At 37.8% G+C, this 26,043-nt stretch overlaps 1 long non-coding RNA gene across 1 annotated transcript in view; it reads left to right on the top strand.

Annotated features, from left to right (window-relative positions):
• The first annotated feature begins 235 nt into the window (after positions 1-235).
• Positions 236-26,043, top strand: part of LOC115939789 (uncharacterized) — a 292,461-nt gene continuing 266,653 nt past the window's right edge. Inside the window, exon 1 of the long non-coding RNA XR_014139628.1 lies at positions 236-291. This is a non-coding gene — a long non-coding RNA (uncharacterized LOC115939789). The remainder of the gene's footprint in view (positions 292-26,043) is intronic.

Raw genomic sequence — 26,043 nt, 5'->3', positions numbered from 1 at the left:
GCCGAAATCCAGTCCTGGCTCCTTCAGTAATCTGTCCCTGACCATTGCAGCCCATAGTCACTCCATCCTGCTCTGACATTTTTGGATTCATTGACTGTACTCTCATTTGGTATATTTATAACTTACTGCCCAGTGCCTCTTCTGGCTGGGATATTGTTTTCTCTATTTTAAAATGTTTTATATGTCACTTAAGCATATTTGTCTTACTTTTTTTTTTTTTTTTTACATAAATGCAGATGGACAGAGAAACAGCATGAAGGATGAAACAAGCACCTTTATAACAACCCCCAGGTAAGAAAAAAAAACCACAGACAGTATCCAAGAAGCCCCCTGTGTGCTTTCCTAAGTGCCTCCTCCTACTTCTATCGTGGGGGTAACAGTTACCCTGACCTTTGCGATGGTTATTCTTTGCTTTTCTGGGATAGCTTTTTCACCTAGGAAAATGTGTACAAATGAATTCCTATCCCACACATGGCACTTAAATATTATGTATATATTTTAAAGTATCTATCTATCTATCTATCTATCTATCTATATACATATACACACATGCATATATTTCCCTGGTATTATTATATAAATATATATACATAGGTGTGTATGTATGTATATATAGTACAGTTTTGCCTGTTACGAAGTTAATAGAAATGGAATTATGCTGTATGTATTATTTCCTCAACATTATATTTACTATATTTATTCATGTTGATTTGAGTGGCTTGTATCATTCATTTTCAATACTTTATAGAATCTCTTTGCATGAATACATTACAATTCATTACCTGTTACATTGTGGATGGATTTTTTATTGTTTTTAAAGTTTTGTTGTTGTGAACAAGGATTCTGTAGACCCGTGAGCAATTTATCCGGGTACACATGTGATGTATACTGATAATGACCCGATAGTATATACCCAGAGGCAGGATTGCAGAGCACAGACCTGTTCCCTTTACTAGGCAACACCAGACTCTGACCACGTTGGTTGTGCCAATATATTTCTCTTCCAGCGTGTGACAGTTGCCAATGATGCGTGTGCAAGCCATCACTTGATGTCATAGAAATTATTAGTGCCCGCCAGGATTTTCACTTCATTTCTTTCCTGAGGAACAATAAGGCTGATTACACTTCCTCACCTCTCTTAAGGTAGCCAAAATCAAGTGATTTATTTTGCCTTTGCTTTGGACAATAGTATTTAAGTCCTTTTAGGTAGTTTTCCAGACTTCCTTCCCTGCTGCAGCAATTCCGGGCGGCATTGTCATGAAATGGTGAGACTTCTTTTAGCCTCATCCCCAAGTTATTATGTGCACAATCCCGTCAACCTCCCGTGTTGGCCTTAGCTTGTGATTGGGAAATCATCTTTTATTGTTTGAAGCCAGAAGATTAGAAAAAAAAAATACTGCTTAGCCTAGCCCATCCTGGTTTGTTACTTACTGTGTTGTCAGACTTTATAATTTTTGACAGCCTGGTGATTGTGTAATTATATCTCAGGGTTTAATTTGCATTTCCCAGAATATTGTGAGCTGATATTTTTTCATATAATAATGTTTCTTTGGATTTCTTCCTTTGTAAATTGCCTTCAATAACTTTGTTCCTATTTTTCCATTAGCTTGTTTACTTTTTTCTTATTGATTCATAAAATGTCTTTATATGTTACAGATAATGTCCTTTGTCAGTCAGATGCTTTTTTCTCTTTCCCCCTCAGTCTGTGGTGTCTGTTGAAGTATAGAGAATCTTAACTTTGATTCTGATGAATTAATCAATTTTTGCCTTTATGGTCATTCCTTTTTGTCTTGTGTAATGAACCTTTCTCGACCCCCCAATAATGAAGATATTCTCCTCCATTCTCTTCTAAAGTCTTTGGAGTTTTGTCTTTTAAGTTGAAATCTTTTTTTAATTGAATTTTATATATTGTGGGAAGAAAAGATCTATTTTATTCCACAAGGATAACCAATTGTCCCAGCACCATTTATTATATATTCTGTCCTTTCTCTGTATATCTGCATTATACCCTCTGTCGTATAGCCCATCTATGTCCATATTTTATGTCATTCACTCTGTATTGTTCCATTGATCTACTTGTCTGTCCATCAGTTCCACACTGCCTTATTTACTACCGCTTTGTAATATGTCTTGATAGGTAGTAAGATGAGTCTTCCATCTTCGATCTGTTTCTTCAGAATGTTTTGGCTATACTTTACCTTTGTCCTTGCAAACACAGAATCCACCTGTTCAGTTCCAACAGTAAAATCTGTTGGAATTTAGATTGGGGTTACCTTGAACATATATATCAGCTTGAGGAAGGACTGACATTTTTATCATATTTAGTCTCCTAATCCTGGATCCAAGATAGAATTTCCTCCTTTTTAGGCCTTCTTTAGTATCTCTCAATCATGTTTCATAATTTTCTCCATCTAGCGTTTACAAACCATTTTGTGGATCTCTTTCTAGGTACTTCCTATTTTTGATGCTGTTGTAAACATTAGCTTTGAGATTTTGTTTTTCCTTTTTCAGCTATTTGTTTTTGGCGTATAGCTGTTTATTTTCTTGTGGAATAATTTAGTGCCCAGCAATCTTGTTAAACTCTCTTACCAGTGCCAATATTTTATTTATGATTTCTTTTGGATTTGGTATGATTGCTTTTTTTCCTGTCCTTTCCAGATTTTATGCCTTTTCATTTTTTTTAAATGCATCACTATGCTGACTAAATAGAGGTGGTGATAAAAGGTATATGGAACATTCCTGAAAGGAAAGACTTTAAATACAGAAACATTAATTATTTGCTTCAAGATTGTTTTTTATTTAGTTATTTTTTAAAATATACTTATGTCAGGGGAAGGAAATTTCCTTCATTTTATAGTTGACCAGTATATTTTTCATCGTGAGTGTATTTTGAATTTTATTAAATGTTCTCCTAATCTTTATTAAAAAGATCCTATTATTACTTTTCTTTAATTGTGTATGCAGTGATTCATATTAATTTCTGATGTTGAATCAATCTTCAGTTATTATGATAATCCAACTTGGTCATACTTTTTATCTTTTTTATGTTGTATTCAGTTTATTAAGGTGTTCTAGATAATTGTAGCTATGTTTGTGAGTCATATTGGATAAAAACAATTTTTAATTCACATAACCTCCTTGCCAGATATCAAGAAAATTATAGATCTGTTCTTAACTGAGATTGATTTTTTTCTTCCCAAGGAACCTTGAGCAATATCTAGAGAAATTTTTGATTGTCACAATTGGTAGGGGGATGCTATTGATATCTAGTGGATAAAAGTCAGGATGCTGATAAATATTCTCTAAAGCACAGGACAGCATGCCACAACAAAGGATTATCTGGCCAAAAATGCTAGTAGTGCTGAGGTTGAGAAATTCTTTTGTAGCCTTATAAACTTGTATAATATCTCTAAAATTAGAATGACCTGTTCCTTAATGTATGTTAGAGCTCATGAGTGGAGATATCTGGGCTCTGGGTTTTCTTTGTGGGAGTATTTTTGACCTTAGGTTTCTTTAATGTTCATAGAATTAGTCAGATTTTCTAATTCTTTGCGGGGAGGGCTAGCTAGTTTTAGTAAATCATGCTTTCTGATAATGTATTTCATCAATATTTACAGTTTACTGACTAAAGTTGTTCATAATACAACTTACAAACATTTTTAAAATTTATTTTTTTTAAGGATTTTATTTATTTGAGAGGGAGCGAGAGAGAAAGACTACAAGCAGCCCTGCCCCTCCCCCCCCCCCCATCAGGGAGCCCGATGCAGGACTCAATCCCAGGACCCTGGGATCATGACCTGAGCTAAAGGCAGACGCTTAACTGACTGAGCCACCCAGGCGCCAATAACTCATAAACTTATTAATGTCTACAACATCTGCTGTGATCTCTCCTTTTTTTATTTCCTGAATTCATTTGTGTTTTTGTGTTCCCTTTGCCAGTTTCTCTGAGGTTTTCTTGTTTTATAATTTTTTTTTTCAAAGAACCAACTTTGGCTTTGTTGATTCTTCCTGTTGCATATCTGTTTTCCATTTTATTAATTTTGATACTTAACATTTATTTCCTTTCTACTACTACTCTTAGGTTTACTTTGCTGTTTTTCCTTAAGTACTTCATTAAATGTAGCTTTTTCTATTTCTAGTACAAGCATTTAAGGCTATAAATAATCCTGAGATATTGTTATAGTTGCATACTATTAGTATTTGTAAATGTTCTGTACGAACTTGGAAATAATTCTTTGGAATATTCTGTATATCAGTAGGCTAAGTGGGTTAATCATATTGTGAAAATCTTCTAGTATATTCTTAGTTCTGCACTAACCTACTGAGGGATGTGTTATAATTTCTTAGTATGATAATGAATTGTCTTTTTCTTCTTGAAGATGTTATTTTTACCTACACATTTTGAGGCTACATTATTAGTTTCTTATTAAGTTTAAAATTTCTATTGCTTATTGATGAATTTAGACTTTTATTTTTATGAAATAAAATCCGTATCTAGTGAAGCTTTTTGAAAAAAAATATTTTGTCTAATGTTAATATAACTATATTACATTTCTCTTGGTAGGGGAAAGCATCTCATCTTTTTACCATCAGTGTCTATATCATTAGGTTTTATATTTGTTACAAACCTCAAGTTTGGCAAATGCCCTAAGGTAAAAGCAGACTTCAGTACTCCTTTTAATTCTTTGAGATCATGGTTATTTTCTATTCTTTTCTTTTCTTTCATTTATTGCCTAAGAATTCCTTCTTTTTTGTGGTATCTTGGAAGCATTTAAGGAACAGTATGCATTTACATTTAAATGTATAATTTAAGATTTTTGTTGTTTTACTGGCAGGACCAATGCAAGTCTCTAGCCCATTTTATTATCAGTATTTTGCCTTTCCTACTAAAACCAGTTTTCTAAAGAAGTGAGTTTCATGTTTTTAAATATTTATCTATACTGTCTCTTATAATATCTTACATGTAATTGACAGTCAATATACTTTTTAAAATAAATGGACTATTTTTATTTCCTCTCAGTATAGTGAATAAAGTGTGCCTTCAGCAGGAAAATTTTATGACTTGTGGATGACCTATTCTCATCTCTATGATGCCTGAATGACCTCTATACCATTTGTCCCATGTGGTCTTACAACTTCTGCTTCTGTTTGTGATTAACTTCAGTGATTGTAACTCTCTCCTGCTCTGGAGGTATAATTTTATTTTTGGTTAGTTCTGTTTATTGAGAAACTCTACCATATGTTGATTTGAAGAATCTTAGCAAGAAAGATGTGATATACATACCTATCTGCACTTGAAAGCAAAGCATAAATGTAATTGGTAAGGAAAGACCTGAGTGCTGAGGCCAGAGAAGGTCCATTCTGGTTGGGATGACTAAGGAAGAAGCATGAAGTTTGTTTCTTAAAGATAAAAATACTTCAGTGACAAGAGAGCTGCAGGAAGGGAGAGTCAGTGAGTAAAAGGAAGTAAGCATGGTGGTAGAAAAAGCATGGTAGTGTGTTATTTGTGTTTGGAAAATTATAAGTAGTGTGAACAGTTTCATGTGAGGTAAAGTTGGAAGGGTTGTTTAATAAGCCTCATGGGGGAATCTTGAAAGTTTCCATTTTCTTTTTATGATAGGGCTGGTTTAGGAATATTAATTACCTATTGGTGTGTAAAATAGATTAGATCATCAAGAGTCTGAAAGCAGGAAAATAGCTTGGGAAACAGTTATAAAAATCTAGGCTAGATATGGTTAAGAACCGGTTCGAGGCATTTGTAAAGAGGGCGGAAGTAAAGGAATGGATTCAAAACATAATGTGAATGGAGGACATGTCTTGAGTCCTGATCAGATGTGAAAAAGATAAAGAGACAAAGCAACAAAATTAAACTCTGGAATTTTTTGAGCGAAACTAGGAACATCTTTCAGAACTAGAGAGCAGAAACTTGTAAATATTTTGAGCATAGTGAAGATGAATTAAATTTAGATATGCTGAGTTCATGACACATTGATGACCGTGTCCATTTTTTCTGTAATTGGACTTATGAGACTGGAATCCACGAAAGAGTTGAGATTAAAAGGAAATGCTTGAGAATCCTCTCCTTGGACATGATGATAGATGAAGCCAGAAGAGCAATCAGACCATCCATATGTAGTCATTTCACATTTTAAAAAAAGTGTGTATTTTGGTATTGTGTCTGGAAATTCTGAAGAGCAAAAAGTTCTGTAAGGATTTCTTTGACTCTCTACTGGTCAGTTGGAAGCCTTTGATGTGGGGAATTGTGCTGCTCAGTATTTGGAAGCAAATGGTGTATTAAGGATTCCTAAGATCATTAGACTTTCATCTGTGGGCTCAATGAGATCTGGTCAATATAGTCTTCTGTTGGCATAATTGGTTTTCTGAGCACTTGCTATGTCCAGATGCACACTTTAGCACTTCTCTAGGAAGGCTCTGATTTCCTTTTGGGCTTTCATGCCTTGAGAATCTGTTGAAAGAACTAAAACTTCAGCAACTTCTTCTATTCTTTTTCATTAAGGCCAAGACCAGAGCCAGACCAATACACCCAGCTGCAGTGGTTCTTCCCTGACTTCACTAAACCCTTACTAGTAGGAAGTGCCTCTCAAAGTCTAACCCCATTGCACCACTTTGAAAGGAGGGGAAAGCGGGAAAGTAACAAGGAGGAAAACAACCCTGATACTTTCATTTTTTCTCACCAAAGGATCATATTTTCCAAGAGAATAACCCAATTCTGTGTTTTTGGTGGCTTTGTTCTTGGCAGATAGTAAGTTCCTGGGCTCCTGGAAGTGAAAATAATTGGTGATAGAAATGATAGAATGAGAGTGAGTGAGTGTGTAAGAGAGAGGGAGGGAGAGAGGGAGAGGAAGAGAAGTGGGGAGGGAGACTGAGTATGTTTTGAGGTGAGCAGTGTTGAAGAGGTGTTTGTTGATGCTGTGGGTCAGTAGTTTACAAAATTGCGTATTCAAATAATTTGTATTGCTCTTAAATGATAAGCACATGGACCACATTTCTAGAAGAGTCTAACTCAATAGGTCTGCATATGTTTAAAATATACAAAGAATAAGAGACTCAATCTAACAGCTTCCTAAGTGATTCTGAGGGACAGGGCCCGTTCTAACTTTTATGTTGTCTTTGTGAAATTAGGGAGAAATACTACCCCCTATTTCCCCAGCCAGGGCAGATCCAACTTTTTGCCAAGATGCAGGACTGAGTAAGTGCAGTATTGACTGGATTTTAAGCCCCACCCACCTCCTCCTTGACTAAATACCTTTGTACAGTACACACTGTATAACCAAGGATATCAACTGTTCCACTGGGGAGGGGGGCAGTTAAGATGGCAGAGGAGCTGGGGGACCCTAAGCTGGCCTTGTCTCTTGAACACAGCTAGATAAATATCAAATCATTCTGAATACCCAAGAAATCAATCTGAGGACTTAGAGAACAAAACTCCATGTCTACAAGTACAAAAATGACCACCTCATGGAAGATGGGAGCTGTGAAAAGTGGACTTGGGGGAGATAAGAAGTGTGGGTGCTGTGGAGGGGAGGGAGGCCTGCTTACTGAGCCTACCACAAAGTATTCCAAGCAGTGGAAAGCAAAATCTGAAGTTTGAGAAGTCTATGATTGGCCAGCTTAGCAGAGCTCCTGTGGGGAAGGAGGGTGGAGACCCAGAAGAGGACAGCATGGTCTGAGGATCTCTGGGTCCCTCCAGGAGAAACAGTTGTCCTGTTTGGAGTGCATTTGGGAGTGGTGGCACTACAGAACAGGGGGCGCCTACGTGCTGCACTGTTCCCAAGCCTAGGAATGCAACCGCTTTCTGGGGAAACACTGGCAAATGAAAAAGTGTAGTGAGATCCTTCCTCAGAGGATCAGTGTGGGTCTGTGCCTCATGAGTCACTAAAACTTAGAGTTTTGAAACTCAGCTGGATGCCTGAGATAAAACACAGGAGTACTGTGCCCCCTGGCAGGCAGACAGCTCAGGCATAGTCAGGATGAAGGCAGGGATTTGACAGAAAATGGGGACACAGGAGGGGTGATTGTTCACTCTTCTCTGAGGGTTTCCTGAAGAGTGGGGGTTGGAACTCTCCACTCCAAGAAGGAAAGAGCAGAGCAAAGCCATTTTGCCCTGCCCATCAGCACTGAATGACCTCAGCTAAACAGTGCCACTAAGGGGATACCAGAGCTGCTTACACCAAGCCCCGCCTCTCCCAACCCCCTTGTTGGTTCATCTCCACTAAAGCAAGTTGGGCCTGAGAATCAGTGAAACAGTCCCCTCCCCCAGAAGACAAGCACAAACCCTTCCCATACACCAAGTCTACTGCTCGTACAGTGCTGCAAAGCTTCAGCTCTAGGGAAAATAGGATCTAGCTTCCTTTTTATTTTTATATTTTCAAATTTTTATTTTATATTTTTAAATTTTTATTATTTTTTTTTGGATCTAGCTTCCTTTAACAAGCAGGCCAAAACACACCTAGGATCTAGCTTTTTTGTTTTATTTTTTTTAATTTAAATTTAAATTATTTTATTTTTTTGAATGTAGCTTCTTTTAACAAGCAGACCAAAACACACCTAGGATCTAGCTTCCTTTTTTTTTTTTCCTGGACAAAATGACAAGATGAATTCACCCCAAAAGAAAGAATAGGAAGAAGTCACAACCAGGTATTTAATCAATACAGATATAGGTAAGATGTCTGAACTAGCATTTAGAACAACAATTATAAGGATACTATCTGGGTTTGAAAAAAAGTATAGAAGACACTAGAGAATCCCTTACTACAGAGCTAACAGAACTAAAATCTAGTCAGGCTGAAATTAAAAATGCTATAACCGAGATGCAAACCGAAATGGATGCCTTGACAATGAGGATGGACAAAGCAGAGGAATAAATCAGTGATACAGAAGGTAAAATTATGGAAAATAAGCTGAGAAGAAGAGGGAAAGAAAGGTATTGGATCACAAATATAGACTTAGCAACTCCTTAAAGCATAATATTTGTATCATAGGAGTCCCAGAAGATAGAAAAAGGGGAAGAAAGTTTGAGCAAATTATAGCTGAAAACTTCCCTAATCTGGGGAAGGAAGCAGACATCAAAATCCAAGAAGCAGAGAGAACTCCCATTAAATTCAACAAAAGCTGGCCATGACTAAGACATATCATAGTCAAATTCACAAAATACACAAAGAATCCTGAAAGCAGCAAGGGGGAAAAAAAAGTCCTTAACCTACAAGGGGAGACAGTCACATTCACACAGATCTGTCCCTAGAAACTTGACAGGCCAGAAGAGAGTGGCGTGATATATTCAGTGTGCTGAATGGGGAAAATATGCAGCCAAGAATACTTTATCCAGCAAGGCTATCATTCAGAATAGAAGGAGAGAGAAAGAATTTCTCAGACAAACAAAAACTAAAGGAGTTTGTGACCACTAAACCAACCCTGCAAGAAATATTAAAGAGATTCTTTAAGCGGGGGTGGGGGGGTGGGGGGGTGAGAAATGGGGGGAGGGGAGGCCAAAAGGAACAGGAGAACATCACTGGAAACGCCAACTTTATAGGTAACACGATGACACTAAATTCATATCTTTCAGTAATCACTCTGAATGTAAATAGACTAAATGATCCAGTCAGGAGATACAAGGTATCACAATGGATAAAAAAACAAGACCCATCTATATGTTGCCTGCAAGATACTCGTTTTAGACATAAAGACGCCTACAGATTGAAAGTGAGGGGATGGAGAACTATCCATCATGCTAATAGATGTCAAAAGAAAGCTGAAGTAGCCATATTTATCAAACTAGATTTTAAATCAAAGACTGTAATAAGAGATGAGGAAGGGCATTATATCATAATTAAGGGGTCTATCCATCAAGAGGATCTAAGAATTGTACAAATTTATGCCCAAAACTTTGGAGCACCCAAATATATTAGTCAATTAGTAACAAAGAAACTCATTGATAATAATACAATGACAGTAGGGGACTTTAACACTCCACCTACAGCAATGGACAGAACATCTAGGCAGAAAATCAACAAGAAAACAATGGCTTTGAATGACACACTGGACTGGATAGACTTAACAGATATATTCAGAATATTTCATCCTAAAGTAGCAGAATACACATCCTTTTAGAGAGCACATGGAATATGCTCCAGAATAGATCACATACTGGGTCACAAATCAGCCCTCAACAAGTACAAAAAGATATAGATCATACCATGCACATTTTCCTACCACAACACTCTGAAACTTGAAGTCAACCATGAGAAAAAATACATGGAAGTTAAAGAACCTCCTACTAAAGAATGAATGGGTTAACTGGAAATTAAAGAAGAAATAAAAAGTACATGGAAGCAAATGAAAATGAAAGCACGACTGTCCAAGACCTTTGGGATGCAGCAAAGGCAGTCCTGAGAGGGAAGTATATTGCAATACAGGCCTACCTCAAGAAGCAAGAAAAGTCTCAAGTATACAACCTAACCTTACACCTAAAGAAGCTAGAAAAGCAACAGCAAATAAAACCTAAAGCCAGCAGAGGAAGGGGAAAAAATAAAGATTAGAGCAGAAATAAAGGATATAGAAACAATAACAAAAAACCCCACTAAAGCAGATCAATGAAACTAAGAGCTGGTTCTTTGAAAGAATTGATAAAATTGATAAACCCCTGGCCAGACTTATCAAAAAGAAAAGAGAAAGGGCCCATATAAATAAAATCATTAATGAAAGAGGAGAGATCAAAACTGACACCACAAAAATACAAACAATTATAAGAATATTATGAAAAATTATATGCCAACAAACTTGCCAATCTGGAAGAAATGGACAAATTACTTGAAACATACAAACTACCAAAATTGAAACAGGAAGAAATAGAAAATTTGAACAGACCCATAACCAGCAAAGGAATTGAATTAGCAATCAAGAGTCTCCCAACAAACAAGAGTCCAGGGCCAGATGGCTTCCCAGGGGAATTCTCCCAGACGTTTAAAGAAGAGTTAATGCCTAGTCTTCTTAAATTGTTCCAAAAAATAGAACTGGAAGGAAAATTTCCAAACTCCTCCTATGAGGGTTAGTATCCAAAATCTGTAAGGAACTTATCAAACTCAACACCCAAAAACCAAATAATCCTTTTAAGAAATGGGCAGAAGACATGAATAGACACTTTTCTAAAGAAGAAATCCAGGTGGTCAACAGACACATGAATAGATGTTCAACATCACTCGTCATTGAGGAAAAACAAATCAAAACCATGATGAGATACCACCTCACCCCTGTCAGAATGGCTAAAATTAGCAACACAAGAAACAACAGGTGTTGGTGAGGATGTGGAGAAAGGGGAACCCTTTTGCAGTGTTGATGGGAATGTAAACTGGTGCAGCCGCCCTGGAAAACAGTATGGAGGTTCCTCAAAAACTTAAAAATAGAACTGCCCTATGATACAGAAATTGCACTACTACGTATTTACACAGAGGATACAAAAACACTGATTCAAAGGGGTACATGCACCCTGCTGTTTATAGCCACATGATCAAAAAGAGCCAAACTATAGAAAGAGCCCAAATGTCCATCAAATGTTGAATGGATAAAGATGTGATGTAATGGCCAATTTTTCACTTTTATAAAGAGTGCTGATTTGAACACTCTCAGGCACATATCTTTTTTGCTGGTAAATAATACGTTCTTGGAAGTATAAAAACAAACAAGATGATGTGGTGTATATATACAATAGAATATTACTCAGCCATCAAAAAGAATGAAATCTTGCCATTTGCAATGACATGGATGGAGCTAGAGTGTATTATCCTAAGCAAAATAAGTCAGAGAAAGACAAATACCATATGATTTCACTCATATGTGAAATTTAAGAAACGAAACAGATATATAGCAAGGGAGAAAAAGAAGGGGTAGGCAAACCGTAAGAGACTACTCTTAATAATAGAGAACAAACTGAGGGTTGATGGGGGAGGGTGGGTGTGGGATGGGCCAGATGGGTGATGGATATTAAGGAGGGCATTTGTTATGATGAGCACTAGGTGTTGTATGTAAGTGATGAATCACTGAATTCTACTCCTGAAAACGGTATTGTACTGTATGTTAACTAACTAGAATTTAAATAAAATTTTTAAGAAAAAGATATCAACACTGTTCATGAGATACTTAGGGCTGAAATCTATTTATGTAGGACCACAGAATGTTGAGATTTCAAATATAAAGATTTCCTATGTCTTCCCAAATAGCATCATAGCCCTGGTACTGGATTCCCACTAGTAGTAGAAAAATCCCTTTTTCTGTGTCACTGTGTACCATTTCACCTAATCTATCCTCATCTGTTCTCATGGACTATCTCCTGCAGTACTCTGACTACTCTGGTGCTGGTCCATAACTCATGGTCTCCTGGGTTACCACCTGGGAATGCTCTCTCAATCCTGCACCATTTATCCTGAGATTAACCTCTCTCCAGAGATAAAGAGGAATTCATTGGCCTTATTTAAATGGACTTACAAAGTCAACTTATCATATTTTGTTTAATTTGTAGGGTGTTATCAATGGACTCACAACATTGTATTGTCCCATTACTTTGTCAAGTACATGCAGGCTCGGCAGGAATTATGTTCTAAGTGATTTACTAACACTGCCAGGATGAAACGAAAGGAGAGTGGGCACTTTTGCCAATTTCAGCAGTGATACACTGCTGTGCCTGAAGGAGATTAAGGTGGCATGTATACCAGCCAGGTAGTTGTGTTGGTAAGTCATGGAACATTTCTAGGTATGTAATAGAAAAAGAGTTCTCTTATATTTGCAAGTAAATCATAGTGCTTAAACTTGCTTGTAATCAAGCCTGCCCTTCTCTCTGACAGAATATGGAGCATATGGTGACCTGTATCATGTCATGAGGTTTGCTTGAGTTTTTCCAAGTCCATCCATATTTTCTTCTTCTGGGCCTGATATTCTTCCTTTATTGATTCCTGAATCATAAACAATACCTAGATCATTTTCTATGTGTGAAAACTCAGTTTTGGAAGAGTGAAGGTGCCAAGGGCCACATGACTATTTGTTCACAAAGTTAAGGCGGAACTTGTGAATTACAGTTTTATATGCTTTTCTCGTCGTTTTGCCTTTGGGTTAACCATTGCTCTTGCCAGTATTCTGTTTCACAATCAGGCAGTTTCAGCAGAGACCACACAGTAAGTTCTTAACACTTCAGTATGAATGAGTTATAAGCTAGAAGACAGAGGAAACCAGAAAAAGATATTATTGGATCCTAAGAAATGGAGAGAAATGGAAAATTGTAAAGAAAAAGGAAGTTTGAAGAAAGGTTGAAAGAGAAGCCTTAGGGGCGCCTGGGTGGTTCAGTCGTTAAGCGTCTGCCTTCGGCTCAGGTCATGATCCCAGGATCCTGGGATCGAGCCCCACATCGGGCTCCCTGCTCTGCGGGAAGCCTGCTTCTCCCTCTCCCACTCCCCCTGCTTGTGTTCCCTCTCTCGCTGTGTATCTCTCTGTCAAATAAATAAATAAAATCTTAAAAAAAAAAAAAAAGAAAGAGAAGCCTTAGAGTGGCAGAGGGAATTTTTGACCAGCCTAATTTTCGGTTTTGCCTTGGGCCAGGATGGTTTTGTGAAATATAAAGTGGTGTTTCTTTAATTATTTGATCCCAAGACCAGTGTGTTATCATTGTGTGTATGTCTGTGAAGCTTTGTGTTACCAGTTCTTTTAGTTCCTGTTCCTTTTATCGTGAAGGACTCAAACAATTGTGCTGTCATCCAAGTAGGCAGCACCATCTACAGAAGTGTGCTGCTCCCATGAGTAGGGTGTTGGTGCTCTTTTAAAAAGACTTTTAAACCAGAAGAGACTACCACCCATCACAAAAAGAAATTCTTGATTTCCTTGATCTCCCGCTACCTTTTCTAACATGCCACTGCAGTCTTCATATTGCCGAAGGAAGTCAGGCATGAAATGGTGTTCTATTTGGTTTAATGGTTAACAGATAGCTCCAATGGCTGCATTCAGCACATTAGCCCCATGCTGAAAGACCTGATAATTTTTAATAAGGTGAAAAGCTATTTGCTGTCTAACACTGTATGGCAGAAGTATCCTTGACCCTCTTTTTCTCTTCGTTGTCACAAAATGTATTGGAGAGTGGTGCTCCATAATAGTGCTTTTCCAGCTTTCGCTTACACAAAGCAAGCCATTCTTAGCCCTATGGAGTTCAAAAAGAGAATTAAAATGGCAGAATTTCCCAGTGATTTTGAAAAGATCTTAGTAGTCCTCTAGTCCAGGTCTTTTCATTTGTCAGTTAAAGAAATCAAATCCAAGAAAGTTGAGTGACTCCAGTGTCTTGTTAATGCCCACCTTCTTTCTTTCTCTCCTTCCCCCTTTCTTGCCTGCTTCCTTTTCTCCTTCCCTTCTTCCCATGTTCCTCCCTTCTTCCTTCCTTCCCTTATTTTTCCCTTTGTTTTTTTTCTTCTTCCTTTCTTCCCTCTTTCCTTCCTGTGAATCTTTTTAGTGTCATGAGATTATTTCTGATATATTTCAGTCCCAAACTTAGAAAAATAATTTTTATTCAGTATAAAGGACTATCTCTCCCCACACCCACACAGTGGGTATTTTCCTAATCAACAAATGTCCTTTTCCTGGGAAAAAGAAAGTATGTAATACCTGATCTCCTCTCATTTTATAATTATTACATTTCCTAGCCCCAATAATCCTAACCTTCAAAGTGTTCAGTGCAATAGATCTCTATTTTAGTACTCATTAATTTACTAGATGAAGAAATAGATTTATCTAAAATCATATTAAAACCTCATCTTCCATCTCCTAGGGCTAAGGATTAAAGACTTCAAGGAGGATCATAGTAATTATTGATCATTTTGACTTAAACATTAAATATTTTGCAAACATAGATAATTATACTTATTTTTCAGAGTTGGTCTCATGTTATCATCGTGTGTGAGCCTTACAATTACCCTTTGTAGTAATATAGAGAATATGTTACTGTCTCAATTTTGTAAATGGGAAAATTGATTTCTGAGATTTTACATGACTTGGTCAAGGTCACATGATTCATTAGTATTAGAACCATAACTAAAAACCACATTTGCTAACACCCAGGTCTGTGTTGTTCCCACTGTACCAAACTACTTCCACTTTTGATAGTCCTTACTGCTTGTATGTGTATCTAAGTAGGGAAATATGTCAGGAAAACTGGACTGAGAAATAATTGTAAGGAGAGTCAGACTTGGGAAAGCATGGTAGAGGAGGGCAGGGGAAGGTAGAATTGCCACATTTCCCTGCAGGTCCATGTGGGGATAGTGGCAGGTGCCAAAGTGGGCTGAGAAGCACCTGGTTCATGAGAAGTAGACTCCTCATCATTAGGGAATTGCAGGCTGGATTAGTCCTGAAAGCTGATTTCCAGGTCTGAGGTAAGCACTAAGGACAGCTCCAAAATAAACTGAGCCTTGAGACAAAGGTCATACAGGATACAGAAACACTAATGTGATAAGGAAAAAAAGAATAGTAACTGGAACCAGTCAAATTATATAGCAGGACTGAAAATTGGAATCTTTCTGCCTTTTGGCTTTAAATAAATAGTCTATCCAAACAAATTTCCTTTTAAAAAAAGGTTTGTAGAATTTATTCACTTCTTTTGTGTAACCTGAATGCATCATTGATGTGCTCTGAAGGATGCATTAAAGTCATCCCATGATATTGTTGCATTATCTGTTATCAGCTTCTTCTCATTCTCTGGCTCTGTGTCAGGACCTGGTATGTGGAGCAAGATCCCCTAGCTTGGGACTTAATACATACTTGATTTTTCATTGGCATTTTAAAGGCTAACATCTTGTGGATATAAAATTTGCCCCAAGGACAAGGGCATATCGTGGTACCACTTAAGATGATAATGACATTTTGCTTCACTTGGAGGTCCCATTGAATATGATGGTCTAAAGGATATGGTTTGAGTGTGCACTGTCTCATGAGTTATTTCTAAGTTTGTGTGACTAGGTTTTGGTTAATATAAAAAATAATTTATTTTTTCAAAAGATCCTAGTTCCTTTAAGGTAATTATCACAGGAAGTTATAAATAAATCCAAGCATTATTTCTATTTTTTGAACTTTTGTATGCTTGAAAACATTTCCTGTAGTCTTTTATAAGATTTTAAAATAGAGTAAATCCATGCTCTCTACCCCTCCCAAAGGCATGTTGATCAGTTTCATATACACCATGGGATTATAGAAATAATTTCCCCAAAGAATTATGGGGACTCTCTTGTTTCCTGTTCATCCCTTTTTGGTATAAGCCAGGGACAGTTTCTGGTCTCAGCTTTACCATTAATTAACTGTGTAGCTTTAGGCAAATATCTTAACCACTCCATTTCTTCATCTAAAAGAATGGATTACATGACCTTTCAGTTTCCTGCCAGCTATAGCAGTCTGTGTTTCTATGCTCTACATGATGCTAAATCCTGCATCATGTTCACTTAGGGAAGGTGTAATCTATTTCTTTGAAATGTTGTCCAGGCTCACAGATTTGATGGAACACTGCCTATGCTCTGGGAACACAGTCTGTGATGGTTAAGTCATTTTATAATGTGCAGATTCAGTCTGAACTAATACCTTTTAAAGTTCCTTTATATTTTGAGTATGTATTTTTAGTTAAGTTCTGAGAAATAGGGAAATTTGCAAACTTTGATTCCAGTGGGCAGAATGAATCTGCAAATAAGCAGCTAACTATGTATTTATCTTCAGTTGGGACTTCAGGAAAGAGCATTGCTAAGCCACAACCCTTGGATGAAACAAGTGCTTAAGAAAGGAGGGGCAGGAGCGCCTGTGTGGCTCAGTCATTAAGCATCTGCCTTTGGCTCACATCATGGTCCCAGGGTCCTGGGATCGAGCCCCGCATTGGACTCCCTGCTCAGTGGGAAGCATGCTTCTCCTTCTCCCACTCCTCCTGCTTGTGTTCCCTCTCTCACTGTCTCTCTCTCTGTCAAAAAAAAAAAAAAAAAAAGATCTCTCCCCTTTCATTCATAATTTTATTAATTTGGGTCCTTTCTCTTTTCTTTTGGTTAAGTCTGGCCAGTGGCTTAGCGATCTTATTAATTCTTTCAAAGAACCAGCTTCTAGTTTCGTTGATCTGATCTACTGTGTTTCTGGTTTCTAATTCATTGATCTCTGCTCTAATCTTAATTATTTCTCTTCTAATGTGTGGCTTAGGCATCATTTGTTGCTTTTTCTCTAGCTCTTTAAAGTGTAGAGTTAGTTGGTGAATTCGGGATTTTTCTATTTTTTTTTTTTTGAGTAAGGCTTGGATGGCTATGTTTTTCCCCCTTAGGACCGCCTTTGCAGTATCCCATAGATTTTGGATCAATGTGTTTTCATTCTCGTTGGTTTCCATGAATTGTTTATGTTCTTTGATTTCCTGGTTGACCCAGACATTCTTGAGCAAAGTGGTCTTTAGTTTCCAAGTGTTTGAATTTCTTCCAAATTTTTTCTTGTGATTGAGTTTCAGTTTTAAAGCATTATGATCTGAGAATATGCAGGGAATAATCTCAGATTTGTGACCCAGTATGTGGTCTATTCTGGAGAAAGTTCCATGTGCTTTCAAGAAGAATGAGTATTCTGTTGTTTTAGGGTGGAATGTTCTGTATATATCTATGAGGTCCATCTGGTCCAGTGTGTCATTCAAAGCTCTTGTTTCTTTGTTGATTTTCTTCTTAGATGATCTGTTTCTGAGAGTGGAGTACTGAGGTCTCCTACAATTAACGTATTGTTATCAATGTGACTCTTTATTTTGGTTAACAGTTGGCTTATGTAGATGGCTGCTCCCATGTTGGGGGCGTAGATATTTACAATTGTTAGATCATCTTGTTGGATAGACCCTTTAAGAATGATAGAGTGTCCTTCTGTGTCTCTAACTACAGTTTTAACTTAAAATCTAATTTGTCTGATACGAGAATTGCTACCCCAGCTTTCTTTTGAGGTCCATTGGCATGGAAGATGGATCTCCATCCCTTCACTTTCAGTCTGGATGTATCTTTAGGTTCAAAATGAGCCCCTTGTAGACAGCATATGGATGGGTCCTTTTTATCCAATCTGCAACCCTGTGCCATTTTATGGGAGCATTTAGGCCATTCACATTGAGAGTGATTATTGAAAGATATGAATTTATTGTCATGTTGCCTGTGAAGATCTTGTTTTTATAGATTGTCTCTGTAAATTTCTGTTCTGTATCACTCTTGGGGTCTTTCTCCTTTTATAGAACCCCACTTAATATTTCTTGCAGGGTCGGTTTAGTGGTCACATATTCTTTCAGTTTCTGGCAGTCTTGGAAGTTCTGCATCTCTCCATCCATTCTAAATGACACTTGCCAGATAAAATATTCTTGGCTTCATGTTCTTCTTGTTTAGTACCCTGAATATGTCTTGCCAGCCCCTTCTGGCTTGCCAGGTCTCTATGGATAGGTCTGATGTTATTTTGATGTTCCTCCCTCTGTAGGTAAGGAATCTTTTCCCCCTAACTTCCCTTAAGATGGTTTCCTTGGTTCTAAGATTTGCGAGTTTTACTATTACATGCCAGGGTGTTGGCCTATTTTCCTTGATCTTGGGAGGGGTCCTCTCTGCCTCTAGGACATGAATGTATTTTCATTCTCCAGATTAGGGAAGGTCTCAGCTATGATTTGCTCAAATATATCTTTTAGTCCTCTCTCTCTCTCTCTCCACACCCTCAGGGATCCCAATAATTCTGACATTGGAACGTTTTATGGTGTCATTTATTTCTCTGATTCTATTTTCATGGATTTTGAGTTGTTTTTCCCTGGCTGCCTCTTTTTCCTTCTTGTGTATTAGTTGGTCTTCTAGATCACTAATTCGTTCTTCTGCCTCGCTTACCTTAGCTGTTAGCTTATCTAGATTAGATTGGATCTCATTGATAGCATTTTTAAGTTCTGCCAGTTCAGCTTTCATTTCTGCCCTTAGAGACTCTATGTTGCCATTAATTGATTTCTCCATTTTAGCTATTGTCTTCACAATTGCTTCCCTGAATTCCATCTCTGACATCTTGGTTATATCTGTACGCATTTGTAAATCTGTCACAGAAGTCACAGTCTCTGAGTCTTTCCCATTTTGGGGGTTCCTCCTCCTAGTCATTCTGTTGAGGGGTGGTTGAGGGAATGTACAGAGTCCAAATTACTGACCACAACCCAAGCAAGATGCACCTGTTTTATAGGGACCTTAGGGTTGCTGGCTGAATTGCCAAGGAAATGTTGAAAAAGAAAAACAAACCTGGGGGCATCACGTTGCCTGATTTCAAGCTATATTACAAAACCGTGATCACCAAGACAGCATGGAACTGGCACAAGAACAGGCATATAGACCAATGGAAAAGAATAGAGAGCCCAGATATGGACCCTCAACTCTATGGTCAAATAATCTTTGACAAAGCAGGAAAAAATATGCAATGGAAAAAAGACAGTCTCTTCAATAAATGTTTCTGGGAAAATTGGACATCTATATCCAGAAGAATGAAACTTGACCATTCTCTAACACCATACACAAAGATAAACTCAAAATGGATGAAAGACCTCAGTGTGAGACAGGAGTCCATCCAAATCCTAGAGGAGAACATAGGCAGTAACCTCTTTGACATCGGCCACAGCAACCTCTTTCAAGATATATCTCCAAAGGTTAGTGAAACAAAAGCAAAAATGAACTTTTGGGACTTCATCAAGCTAAAAAGCTTCTGCACAGCAAAGGAAACGGTCAACAAAACAAAGAGGCAACCCACGGAATGGCAGAAGATACTTGCAAATGACACTACAGAAAAAGCGCTGATTTTCAAGATCAGTAAAGAACTTCTCAAACTCAACACCCAAAAAACCCAAATAATCAAGTCAAAAAATGGGCAGAAGGCATGAACAGACACTTCTCCAAAGAAGACATACAAATGGCTAACAGACACATGAAAAAATGTTCATCATCATTCAGGGAAATTCAAATCAAAACCACATTGAGATACCACCTTACACCAGTTAGAATGACAAAAATTGACAAGGCAAGAAACAACAAATGTTGGAGAGGTTGTGGAGAAAGGGGAACTCTCCTACACTGTTGGTGGAAATGCAAGTTGGTACAGCCACTTTGGAAAACAGTGTGGAGGTGCCTCAAAAAATTAAAAATAGAGCTACCCTGTGACCCAGCAATTTCACTACTGGGTATTTACCCCAAAGACACAAATGTAGTAAAAAGAAGGGCCATATGCACCCCAATGTTCATAGCAATGTCCGCAATAGCCAAACCGTGGAAAGAGCCGAGATGCCCTTCAACAGATGAATGGTTCATATATACAATGGAATATTACTCAGCCATCAGAAAGGATGAATACCCAACTTTTATATCAACATGGATGGGACTGGAGGAGATTATGCTAAGTGAAATAAGTCAAGCAGAGAAAGTCAATTATCATATGGTTTCACTTATTTGTGGAACATAAGGAATAGCATGGAGGACATTAGGAGAAGGAAGGGAAAAAGGAAGGGGGCAGAAATCGGAGGGGAGACAAACCATGACAGACTATGGACTCCAAGAAACAAACAGGGTTTTAGAGGGGAGGGGGGTGGGAGGATGGGTTAGCCCAGTGATGGGTGTTAAGGAGGGCACGTACTACATGGAGCACTCGGTGTTACATGAAAACAATGAATCGTGGATCATTACATCAAAAAGTAATGATGAATTATATGGTGACTAACATAACATAATAAAATTAAATTAAATTAAATTTAAAAAAAAGAGAGAAAAGGAGGGGCAGAGGGCAGAGGAAAACAGTATGAGAATGAGAGGGTAGTTAGTGAGTTAAAAATATCCAGAAGAGCTTTTCAAGCAAATGACACAGATACAACTTTGAGAAATCATGGATAGATTTAAGTAAATATAAACATAAAAATAAACATAAGGGGAGAACAACTTCTGTGATAATTCATTTTTTTTGGCTTAAAACATAATTGGAAGTGGACAGGAGAAAATGGAATTTAACTTAGATATCAGCAGAAGTCATTATACTCCATGAGAAAGAAAACTAGCCCAATTCATCCCCACATTCTATGGGATGTCTCATATCCTAAGACTTTGGTAAAATCCCAGAGTCTTGCAATTTCCTAAGCATTAGTGGCCTCCTGTCTTTTCTCCATCTAGGCTTAGACTGAATTACAGCTTCCCTCCCATGATGTATCTCTTCCCTACACACTATGCTGAATAAAGTTTGAACTCAGTATCTTGATGTGACTGTCCAACAAACTCACTCTATGAACTGTCTGTGAGTATACAAAATATTTGGGGTAATGTAGAATGTTTACAGCAACAGAAACGATCTATAACTGAATCTTGGACATCCCTGTTGTGGGCCATCCCACCATTTGCAATTCTTTTCTGGTCTCCTTAAGTGTAAATTAGGCCCTCTTGTTTTTAGGTAAGGTTTTCCCCTACTCAGTTCCCCTTACTCTGAGTAGCTCCACTGAGGATGTGCCCTGCAGTTAGTAAGGCTGCAGACTCTACCCTTCATGAAGTCTGCAGTCAGGTCTCCCAGTATCAACAATAGCCTAGTGCTGTGTTTAGAGAACTTTCATCAATAACAGTATTAGCCAAGTAAACAAAGTAATATCCCAGACTCTCGAGTCTGAGAAATGATTCTCAACTTTGCCTCTTGCAGTCTCTACAACTGCACGTTGTTATCAGACCATGAAGCTATTTCATTGCCTATTGTTTGAATGTTTCCCCTCCAATCACTTACACTTTTTTTTTTTAGAGATGTCATTAAGCATGGAGAACTCAGTACTGAAATAAAACACTGAACACAAAGTGCCCCAATGGTAAATACTGTCTATCCACAGAGGACATGGTAGTGATTTAAAAGAACAAGTTTCTGTCAAATAAATCGTAAGCCAAAGTGTTAAAAGTGCTTTTGCATCCTTTGAAGGAAGGCTATATATATCAGGCATGCAAATGACAACAGAAATAAATATATGAAACTCTCTGTACCATTATCATTAAATAATTGTTTGATTCATTTTAAATGGGCTCTCCACATTGTATCATTTCTTGAAACACCATTGGATTGCAAATTATTTTGAATCTCGAAATTGAAATTTGCATATTTCTAGGAGTTGTCAGGCTGCTGATTGAGAAATCTGAGCATTTGCATGCAAAAAATTCCACCCCCCCCCAATACCAGCGACTCTTAAGACCATGCTCAAGTAGAAGGAAGAGGAGAATAGCATGACTATGTGTTGTGGTTGGGAATCATCACCAGGAAAGTGGAAATACTGAAGACAACCTTGAAAGGGAAGATGGGCATCTAGGAGAGTGAAAGACTTAAGTGCTGTGACCCCAGTGTGGAATCATAGGTTTGGGCTGGGACAATGAGGAAAACAAGCAGGCAAGAATCAGGGTGGATGGTGGAAAGAGGAGGGAAGAAGTGACAGGTGAAGGCTGGAGGGTGGTAGGATTCTGAATGAGAATGAAACTACCATGTAAGTGTTCATAGGCCCCACTACTCAAAAATAATTTGGGGTCTCTGTCTGCCTCGGTTCCCCTTCTTCTCATGTCATTCCCCCAGATGTTGCCAACATGCCTTCCTTACCTTGCTCATATTTCTGAAGGGAGTTCCTTGTGCCAGACTGAATCTTTGGACTTTGGAGATGATTTCCAGAAGAAGAGGGTGAGTTATGAGGGCAGAAGCTAGAGGGAAAGGTAAGATTCAAGGGACGGCTTGACTCATATAATGAAGAACTAAAAAGAAGAAGAAGAAAATTCATCAAGCTGAGTATAGAGGAAGACTTTTATTTAGTTTTGGCCTTTGTCTTCTTTAGCATTTCATTTTTTTTTTCAGGAGGTTTAAAGAGAGAGTTTTGGAGCAACCATTGCAGAATGTGAGGAAGGTAAACTACAGAGTCCAATGAATTTTAATAAGTGTTGCTCATGGATTATATATTTAAGCCATCCTTATGCTTCTTGGGAAAGAGAAGCACAAATGTTGAGTTATTTTTGAAATTATTTTATTTGCTGGATTGTGTTTCTTGGTCCAAGAAGAGAGAGAACCATGTAGGTCTTGGCTCCATCCAAATTGCATTCTGTGTGTCAGCTTTTGATACATGGCACATAGTGTGTTTAACTGGAAAGACTAAGAAAGGGGTGAACATTTCTGGAGAGCTTGGACGATGCAGTTAGTAAAAACAAAAAACAAAACAAAACAAAAAAACATGTCAGAGCTTTAGGCTACTATAATTTTACCTGTGAAAGCCATGAGCCTCAAGTAAACCCAGAATTCACACAAGCACAGCTGGGCTGCTTGTCTTTTGGCGTACCTACAGTAGCTTGTATCCTTTAACCCTGATGTTGATGCCTGTGGTCTTAATGTTTCCAGGAACATGTAGACTAAGAAATGTGAGCAGTATATGCCTGGCCTTTTGTCTCATGGAACTCAGACCAGGCTTTCACTGGGCAAAGAGTGAACATAGTTAAATCAATTAAAATTATTTATATTGATTAGGAATAAGGTTTGATATACTAGCAGATGCTCTTTATTTTTTTTTAAAAAGATTTTATTTATTTGACATAGAGAGACACAGCAAGAGAGGGAACACAAGCAGGGGGAGTGGGAGAGGGAGAAGCAGGCTTCCCACGGAGCAGGGAGCCCAATGCGGGGCTTGATCCCAGGACTCTGGGATCATGACCTGAGCCAAAGGCAGATGCTTAATGACTGAGCCACCTAGGTGCCCCCTAGCAGATGCTCTTTAAATTTGTCTACTTATATACCATGATTGTTAATTTCCTATAAAGGTATGTATTTCAAAATTGGAATCACCTTTATATATTTGCCTAATTTTATACAATATCAAGTTAAGGATTTTGTACCAGATGTTCTCCACAATTACTAGCCATATATGAGAAAGTCGAAATCATAAGACTTAGGCTATTCTAAATGATCAAAAATCATCATTTTGCTGCTGTAACTGGAACGTGAGAAGAATCTCCTAGGTGAACTACCAAACTTTAACGGATGGTTGCCCCAAAAGTGCACTGAATTCACATTGTGCCTATTGCTGTTATCATCTTATGGACATAGCATTTGCCATGTGTTTTCTTTTTTTTTTTTCTTCTCTGCTTTTTCATTGCCACTATTTTTTAGCATTTCTATGGAATATATACATAAAACACAATTTTATGTCACATTTCTTTAGACAATATTTAATGAGCCTCCCTTCTTCATTGCCTGTGGGATAACAATCTGAACCATTACTTTGGTTTCCAAAACGCTGCAGAACATGGTTCCATTTTAAATACCATCTTTTATGGGTTCCATTAATAAGGTTGGTACAAGCCCAGCAAGAAAGCTGACCTAAAGAACCTGTTCAAAATAGTTTAATCTCTTATCATAAAGAGAAAATATAATTCCATATCTCAGTTTTTAAGTTCCCCTGTGATTGCCTCCTACCTATAACCCTCTAGCTTTATCTATCAGCCTTGACCCACTTCCCATATTTTGTTCAGTACTTGGAACTTCTCATGTTCTCTCTTGCTTCTGGGCTATTATATATGCTGATTCCTCTGCCTGGAACATTTTGCCCTACACCTCCATGTTAGTTCTCTTGTTTCAGCTACTCTTACTCATCTTTTTTTTTTTTTTTTTAAGATTTTATTTATTTATTTGAGAGAGAATGAGAGAGAGAGCACGAGAGGGGGAGGGTCAGAGGGAGAAGCAGACTCCCTGCCGAGCAGGGAGCCTGATGTGGGACTTGATCCCGGGACTCCAGGATCATGACCTGAGATGAAGGCAGTCGCTTAACCAACTGAGCCACCCAGGCGCCCCTTACTCATCTTTTAGATACCAAACCAACTTCCCCTTTTTTATGGGAAACTTTTCTGGGATACTTGAGCTTAAATATGTGCCTATACCATGCATTGCTATATCATTTTATCCTGCCTTTATCATACATAGATATTGCCCCACTTCATTGTAATTATTCCCAATTATCTGCCTTCCCATAAAAAAGCTAGGATCATGTTCATCCCACTCATCCCTATATTCCAGGACCTCTCATAGTTCCTGCATTATAGCACATGAATAAGCACAGTTTGAAAATTGAGGCTATAAAAGGCAAAGTTTTGTGAAAAGTAGAAAGAAAAAGTAAAGTGATAAATGCAAATTATAGTCTCCAAATGATTTTTCAAACATTGTGTCTGAGTGGAAAGTATGGTCATGAACAAGGAGCTGAAACCAAAGAGGCTGGGTCAGGAAATTTTCCACTCTTCCTCTCAGAGCAAAATAGTTCTTTATATTTATATTATGGGTTGTTCGGGTCACTATCATTACTGTGACTGCAGATTCCAGTTTCGTTCACTTGCTGATTTTGTTTTTCCAGTTTTTTATGTTTAGTTTCTTCATCTCCGAATCCTACTTTTAAAACCATTTTCAATTTTAGTTCTTACTGAAGACCCCCTCTGACACAGTTATCTTCTCTCTCCTATCCTTAAATTGCTGTCCCAGTGCTGATTTTACTGTGACATTATTATTATTCCCAATTTGATCCTAAGCTCTTCCAGGGCAGGAATGGGGCTTTGTTCACTTTTGGGCCCTCTCTCAAATTCCCACAGGGGCTAGTTAAATGCATGGCTAGTACTCCATAAACAAGCTACTGAACTGATCAGTTTTCCTGGGAGAAAGCATTTCATTTGGCAGGAGCCATACTTATTTTACAAAGAATACATAGATTAAAAACTAATCATCTCTTTAAAAATAATTACAGATTTTCATGGGTAAGAAGGCATAATAAAGTCAAAACTATTTGGACTCTAATAAAAAGGTTGGGGTTAGAGTCTGAGCTGTGTGAGTGTAGGGAAGTCAAGTGAGTACTCTATTTTTTTTATTTTTTTTTATTTATTTTTTTATTCTTATGTTAATCCCCATACATTACATCATTAGTTTTAGATGAAGTGTTCCATGATTCATTGTTTGTGCATAACACCCAGTGCTCCATGCAGAATGTGCCCTCCTCAATAC

This window comes from Leptonychotes weddellii, chromosome 13 (assembly GCF_054177405.1).
Source record: "Leptonychotes weddellii isolate Sample4059 chromosome 13, ASM5417740v2, whole genome shotgun sequence".
Taxonomy (NCBI): domain Eukaryota; kingdom Metazoa; phylum Chordata; class Mammalia; order Carnivora; family Phocidae; genus Leptonychotes; species Leptonychotes weddellii.
This window is presented reverse-complemented; position numbering and strand designations above follow the sequence as displayed.